Below are 8046 nucleotides of genomic sequence, written 5' to 3'. Positions count from 1 at the left end.
CTAGATCAGTGCTTCTCAACTGGTGGGTCACAGGTGTGTTCTGGTGGTTGCGGACAGCAGTTAAACAGCAACACTTAATGCAATGAATAAAGCTCAACTAACCATACAATTGTTGTCAGATTCATACACAGCATGTTGATACAAGCTATAGTAAATTAATGTGGTAATATAGCTAATTGTAATAAAATATGTGTCCCAGTGTTTGTAATTTTTCTAAGATGGTGTTCCCAGAATGCACTGGGCTTGAATAATTAATGAGCTTGTGTTTGTATACAAGTTTATTTACACTGTTTTATTGTTGTTTCATTTAGAAACTTGTTTTGTGCAATTGGTTAATTTTCAACTCAAAATAACCTGTTCATGGTCCACAAATGATCTGTTGATTGTCACTGTCATCAGGTTTAGTGCACAAAGTGTTGAGGTATATGTACGCAACTTAATATATCATGTGTCTATTGCCAGTAATTCAAGGTGATGTTGTTATAGACTACATAGCGTGCATTAAGCTTTCCTGCGGGAGGCTTCTGTATGTCATGTGGTACATGATTAAGCATGTTTGTAAGCAAAGTTTAAAACATGGCATGTTAAATAATACTGCATAAAAATGTTCAATAACATTTTATTAAATTTATTTAAGGACCCTGTATAAGTTATTGTGTTTATGTTGAATTTAGTTCAAATAAATTTAGTTAGTTAGATAAAGTTACTTTTACTTACTTTAATCAATGTTATGTCATGACGTTAAGTAGATTTTACTTAATTTTATACTATTAAGATTTACTTAGAAAAACTTGTGATATTAAAATTACTGGTAATTTTTTTCATGTGTAAATAGCAATGTGGCAAACAACATTGCGCCAAACAACAGCCCAAGTACAGACAGAGATAATCCAAAAATATGTAAATGATAGGAATTAATCCATTCCTAAATGAAACTCACATCAGTTTGGCCCCAACAGAGTAAAACATTTACAAAAAAGTGCAAAAAAATGCCAAATGCAGCAGCAAAAGGACATTTCACTAACAATTTGCTGTTCGCACTTGGCACTTCTTTGCTATTTGTTTAATCTTTTGGGGCCTTTTTAAGTATCATTATATTTTATATTTGCAACTATTAACTACCTTCACCAAAAAAGCAGCCATTTAGATGATATGATCAAAGCAATGTACCTGTAAACAGTGTTGAGTAAAAAAAAAAAAACAGATTACTAATTTCTTATCTAAAACTGTAATCAGATTCCATTTACTGATTACTTCTTGGAAAAGGTAATCATATCACTAATTTCTTTACTTTTAAGTTACTTTTTTAAACCTCTACTAACACTTTTAACAGACAAATTTTAGTTTTTAAACTCAACAAATTAAGATAATAAAATAATCACTGTAATCTCCTCATTGAAAAGGAGTAACTGTAATCTGATTACAAACCAGCTAACAAATGAATGTGCTCGAAACATTTTTCAAACATTACATTGCGGTTGTGAGAATGTGTCCAGTTTTCTTAATGTTAGAACTACGTTACACTGAAAAAAATTAAGTAAATATAGCAGAAGCACTTTCTACATTGAATAAGTTAGTTTAAGTGTGAACAGGAAAATATTAAGTAAATTCTACATTTGTACTCAATTCAAACATGTAAAAATGAATGCTCTAGCTTATAAGTAAATATTATTTATGATTGTTACAGTGTCTTTACAATGTGTCATCACGTATGAATAATAGACGAGAAAGTCTTAACTTAACTTTTCGAAGCTGGCCTTCCCAGCATGCTTGAATAATTAATGAGCTTGCACAGTTTCACTGTTTGCAAGTTTATTTCACACTAATTTTATTGTTTATTTTGTTATTAAATTTGGTAACTTTCTTTTTATGTCTGAAGTTACTAAATAGGAAATAGTCCAGTGTTTCATAGCCGTTGCAGTGTGCATGCGCTAACCGCCTGTGTATTCGCACAGTCAAAGGAAGTGTACTGTGACAGGCTCGCGTTTGACTGTACGTAGACGATGAGCATTTGAGTGACTCGCATCAAAATCGAAGTATACTTTGGGCTTTATATAAATCAGAATGTCATACAGGTTTGAAACAATATGAGAAGTAAATAAAAAATATTCATTTTTGGGTGAACTACTACTTGAAAGTTTGTGGTCTCATTCGCCATGCACTAATGCTGCTTTACCATTCACACTTATTTTTTCTCTAATGTTAACCTTTTGTCTATATGAAGGATTTTAAAAAGTAACCAATGATACACTGCATGGCTAAACGTATGTGGACAGGACACCCTTCTACATATATTTAGCTGTTTGAGCAACACCCATTGCTAACATAAAATCAAGCATACAGCCATGCAATCTCCTTAGACAAACATTTAAAGTAGAATATGTCATATCAACTCCTTGGGTCTTACCAAAGCACAAAGTGAGATCTGTAAACAAATGGTGGTAACACTTTACATAAATGTTCCTTTTGTTAAGACTTTATAAAGGAGTTTATTAATGACTAACAAGTAATTTATAAATGCATTATAATTCACTGACATACAGTTATAACATGAATAAAAAGGTGACTTTCCTGCAAAATTTCCCAAATAGTGAGCATTTCAGGAGGAGCTTGTTCATCTAGTCCTGCCAATCATCTTAAAGATATCTAAGCGGCTGCTTCCGGCATCCTTACCCATCTTCAAAATTATTTCTCCATTCCTAGTTATAGCCAGATTGTCCTGATGGGGGGTCTCAGAGCTCAAGCCCTTTCCTGTGCTTGAGCCCCTCTGTTATGGACAGCACGCCAAATCTGTTTACATTCATATACTCCAGGACTATATGAACAAGTGAACTTATATGTTATAATACTTAATAAATACACTTGTTCATATGAATCAAAAAAACATAAAATGCCCTAATGCATGATTTGTTACAGGAATGTCTCAGTGCAGCAAAAATCGACTGTTATAGTGAGAATAAAAGGAGGGATGATGTCATTTTGCCACAGTCAGCTTTGTGTTTCTATTAAATATTGTAATTTCTTGACTTGTGATGTCACATTTCTTGTCACGTTTATGTCAAAAGAATAAAGTTACACCGAGTGGCGTCCCAACTTAACTTGTACTAGTTACCTAAAGTCCTGTGCAAACACTTTTCAGGTCTTCATGCTTATTCACAGCATAAATCATATAAAGCCTAATGACCAATAAACAATACTGAACTTTATGCAGGTCCGTAGCCAGCCTATTGAAAGGGGGGGTTCTTTTTTTCAAAAAGTGGTCCTTTTTGCAGTTGTGAAGTGGTCCTTTTGTATTTAATTATGAGGTTCAAATACTTCATTTTGGTGACCTTTTATGCGCTAATTTGTGCTGGATTAGCTTGTCTGCTGGTTAACGAGCACGCTTTTTGATGCACCTAAAATATTTACTGCATTGTTGTCAAATGCTTCCTCATGTAACACCTTCAGTCCATACACAGTTCATAAGTTTAAAGACCACACTAACAACAGAACAGATTTAATGAACTTTACTGAAATATTAATAATAATTCTTCTCATCATCATTTCTTGACTCTCTGTCAATGCCTCTTTGCTTGTTGCTGTATTTGTGTATTTTTTTATGAAGTAATTTGTAACTGTAACGGAATACATTTTTAAAGTAACCCTCCCAAGCTTATGTATAACAATCTTACCCTGTTTGCCAGTTTTTTTGAACATATGTTCAATATTCTGCGACAATGACGCTGCTGCCTGCTTTCTCTTCCGTCTCTCCTGCTTTTTTCGCCCCATAGCCTACTCACTATTTGGTTGTTCAGCCTGATATAAAAACAGTCAAAACACCTTTTTTGAAGCTTTGTCAGTGACTAAACACTCATTCATTAGATGTATGTACATCCAACTTCACTTCTAGTACATACTCGTGACCTCATACATCCTCACACTATCAGTGAATCGGTGCAAAATAAACACATAACAGTTAATAAATAAAGGATAACATGACACGCATAAAAAACACTCAGACTAACGTAACACTCTCACATACTAGGCATTGTAAATCAATTAAATCATTCCACATAATTTACCTCAAGCGGTCTGCTTTGAAGTTCTCATAGGAATAAGATGCGCACCGAAGGAGAAGCATTTCCATTGGCTCCAGTCTGCCGGTATTGGCCAATCATAAAAGTCGATATTGCACAGCCAATAACACTGAATATCCAACTATGTTTTATTATTAATTACGCTATGTTTATATGGCTATTATATTGTAGACCAGGCCCGCCGACAGGGGGGGACAAACGGGTCTGTTGTCCCGGGCCCAGGGTAGGGGGGGGCCCAGAACTGGGCCCTCATTAAATTATGGAATAATTGTTAAAAAATAAATAAAATAGGCATATTTGTGGAAAAAAGACCTAATATTTGAGTTACATAAAAGCTTTTTATTTGTTTTCTTCCTAATTGTCCTTGAAATAGTGGTCAAGAACCCCCGCCCACCCCCAAAACAAAAATGGTTTGGCCACTGATCAAAATTTGATGTTGTCATTTGATTTGAAGTTCAGTAGGCTAACGTTACGATCAAAATGTCCGGTCAGCACAAGTCTGGTGCTCAGAAAAGAAAAGAAAAGAGAAGAAGGGAAGAAGAAAATAGAGGCCTTCGAGATGTCCTAAACAAATATTTTAAAAAAGGTGGTGACGGAGAAGCTGGAACTAACGTTAGTAAAGTCAACGTAGAGCAAGGTAAGAAACAGCGCAGCCAACGTTTATTATAGTGTTGTCAAAGACCCGGTACTTCGGTACCAAGTCGGTACTAATTTTGTTTTAAACGTCACGCCACGGTACCAGGTTTTCTCAAACCCGGTACTTGATGCGCGTGCATGCCCGAAGCGCGTGCAGTTGCGTCCTCTTCATAAAAGTGCTGAGACATTGGGACCGGCGGTGCTGCTGATGTGGTGGCTGTAAATCCACTTGTTGATAAGAAAGGAGGAAAGAGACACATATGGAAATATTTTGGATATTAGCTCATAATAGCGACGCGGCGCGCTCGTTTTTACAGGCGCGCAAGTTCATTGTTGCATAGCAACGACAGACGCCACGGGAGAGCACGCGCTTGTGGAAAGGAGAAAGCGGTGCGAACTGCGCTCTCCATGATGACGAGGAAGTATTAGCAAAGAATTCATTGATTTCTAGCCCTTGCATTAGCTTTACTACTAGATATATTTATGGAGATGAGAAATAAAAAGCCGACTGAAATGCGTCACTGTTGGCATCGGTGAACAGATAATGGGCCAGATCCGAGTCTATTTTTGCTGCGCTGCTCATGCTTAATTAAAAGTGAAAGCACACTTTTGATGGACAAAAAATAAATATGATTTCACACAAAAGTGCCCAAAATGCACAGATTTTGCATGTCTAGTATGTTTTAACAAGAACTGCAGTAGGCTATGTCAGAAAAAAAATGAAAACATTTATAGAAAATGTACCCATTTAAACGTGTTTTTATTATTCAGTTTGGGTAAAAGTATATGGTGTTTTATAAAAATAAAAAAAATGGAAGTCTGCTGTAAAGTGGTTAGAACAACGGAATCGGCTAAAATCAGAATTGGCCTAGAAAATTGTAATTGGTGCATCTCTAGTATAACAGCCTGACACAACACGTTATCTTTGACAGAAACAGTTGAGTTTGGTAGCTCCGTCAGAGAGGATGAGACAGAGAGGAGAGAGATCCAGCTGCAGTCAGGTGACAGAGAGAGTGATGCGGGAGGGGCCCGCTGCCCCGGAGCAGAGGGACAGAGTCAGGCTACCAGTGAGAGAGAAGAGAGAGAGAGGGAGAGTCACATTGATGCGGGAGGGGCCCGGTGAGGAAGAGCAGAGGAGGGGAGAGGAACAAGAGAGGAAGAGCAGAGGAGAGGAACAGGAGAGGAATAGTGGAGGAGGGGAACAGGAGAGGAAGAGCAGAGGAGGGGAACAGGAGAGGAAGAGCAGAGGAGGGGAACAGGAGAGGAAGAGGAGAGGAACAGGAGAGGAAGAGCAGAGGAGGGGAACAGGAGAGGAAGAGCAGAGGAGGGGAACAGGAGAGGAAGAGCAGAGGAGGGGAGAAGAACAAGAGAGGAAGAGCAGAGGAGGGGAACAGGAGAGGAAGAGCAGAGGAGGAGAACAGGAGAGGAAGAGCAGAGGAGGGGAGAAGAACAAGAGAGGAAGAGCAGAGGAGGGGAACAGGAGAGGAAGAGCAGAGGAGGGGAACAGGAGAGGAAGAGCAGAGGAGGGGAGAAGAACAAGAGAGGAAGAGGAGAGGAAGGGAACAGGAGAGGAAGAGCAGAGGAGGGGAACAGGAGAGGAAGAGGAGAGGAACAGGAGAGGAAGAGCAGAGGAGGGGAACAGGAGAGGAAGAGCAGAGGAGAGGAACAGGAGAGGAAGAGCAGAGGAGGGGAACAGGAGAGGAAGAGCAGAGGAGGGGAAGAGCAGAGGAAGAGCAGAGGAGGGGAACAGGAGAGGAAGAGCAGAGGAGGGGAACAGGAGAGGAAGAGCGGAGGAGAGGAACAGGAGAGGAAGAGCGGAGGAGGGGAACAGGAGAGGAAGAGCAGAGGAGGGGAACAGGAGAGGAAGAGCAAGGGAAAAGGAGAGATCTGGGCATGGGGGGGCCCATCTAAGATTATCTTGTCCCGGGCCCAGGCAAGACTGTCAGCTGGCCTGTTGTAGACTATTGAGTGTATAAAATATAGAAATCCTTTTAATTAAAAAAAAAAAAATATATATGTACACAGGATAAGCGGTTGACGATGGATGGATGGATGGATGGATGGATATATATATATATATATAACCCCCATCATTCAGAGGTGATGCTTCTTCACCGTTGCTTTGAAAAGTGTGTTGCGAGAACTATCTCTGAACTGCACGCGCGGCACACATACACACATGTCCAGCTATAATATTAAATCATATTAATTTGAAACAGCAATCCAGAATATTTGTCACAAGCATTGATTAAAACAATGATGACAATAATCACATGAAAAAAATAAAATAAACGACTTAAATTCTGGACCTTTGGCAGTAAGGGGGGGGGTTCGTTCGAACTGTAGTATTCACAGTCAGCCATGATTACTTTAATCAGTGAATGAAAGTGTCCAATAACAGGATGGTTACTCAGATTAAGCGAGTAGTATTCAGCTGGTCATGTGATTGTAACATGGCAGCCTCCATGTGCGGACCCTCTCCATGTAGAATAAAACAGCTTTTATAAGTAATATAAAACTAATTTAACTAATATTTTAAGTGAATGAATCGTTCTCGTTCACCTCCATACACTGACTCATATTTTCCGTTCACTGGCGTCTCTCCCTTTCGAAGCCAATGGACTCTGCTGCTTTTCATGCCTGTAAAGACTGACAATAGCACAGGCCAATGCATTCGAGTGCATGCCGTGAAGGAGAATATAATTGGTTTGACCCGCTGAATGAATATGCTCCTTCACTGAACTAGTCGGTCATTTGAGTCTGAATGAGAGGAGAGGTGGTTCGTGAACGAACTGAATATACTGGTAAACTCACTAATGAATGACTCGTGAATGAAGATCTGCTGAATGATTGAATGAGTGGAGTTGTGTCGTTCGTTCAGTTCGGCATGCGAGTCAGTCGCGATAATCAAGCAGAGACAGGAGTGAAATGCACTTAAGACAAGTTTATAGGTATACACAAAACATAATCCCTAATTTATGAATGTGTAAAAATTGAAGACGTACAGTAAAAATGACATGTATTACGGATATAAATGTTGTGCTTTGATGCACAGTGTAAGATATTTAGGCTTTTTAAAAACTTGTTCTTTGTCTTGGTAATAATTTAGCCCAGAATTTGACAAAATATAGGTGGTGAAAATAGTTATGATTTTTAAACTCTACTTTAGTCCATTTGGCTTCCTTTGCTGCACTTTTAAAGAATGACTTTAGTGTGAGCAAATAGCATTAGAGAGCGGGCTGTGAAGGAGTATATCATTGTTTGGACCCACTGAACGAATACATCTCTTCACTGAACTAACTGGTCATTTAGTTCCTAACGTGATCAAACTGAA

The sequence above is a fragment of the Xyrauchen texanus genome, chromosome 27, assembly GCF_025860055.1.
Source record: "Xyrauchen texanus isolate HMW12.3.18 chromosome 27, RBS_HiC_50CHRs, whole genome shotgun sequence".
Lineage (NCBI taxonomy): Eukaryota > Metazoa > Chordata > Actinopteri > Cypriniformes > Catostomidae > Xyrauchen > Xyrauchen texanus.
Note: the sequence above shows the minus strand (reverse complement) of the source record.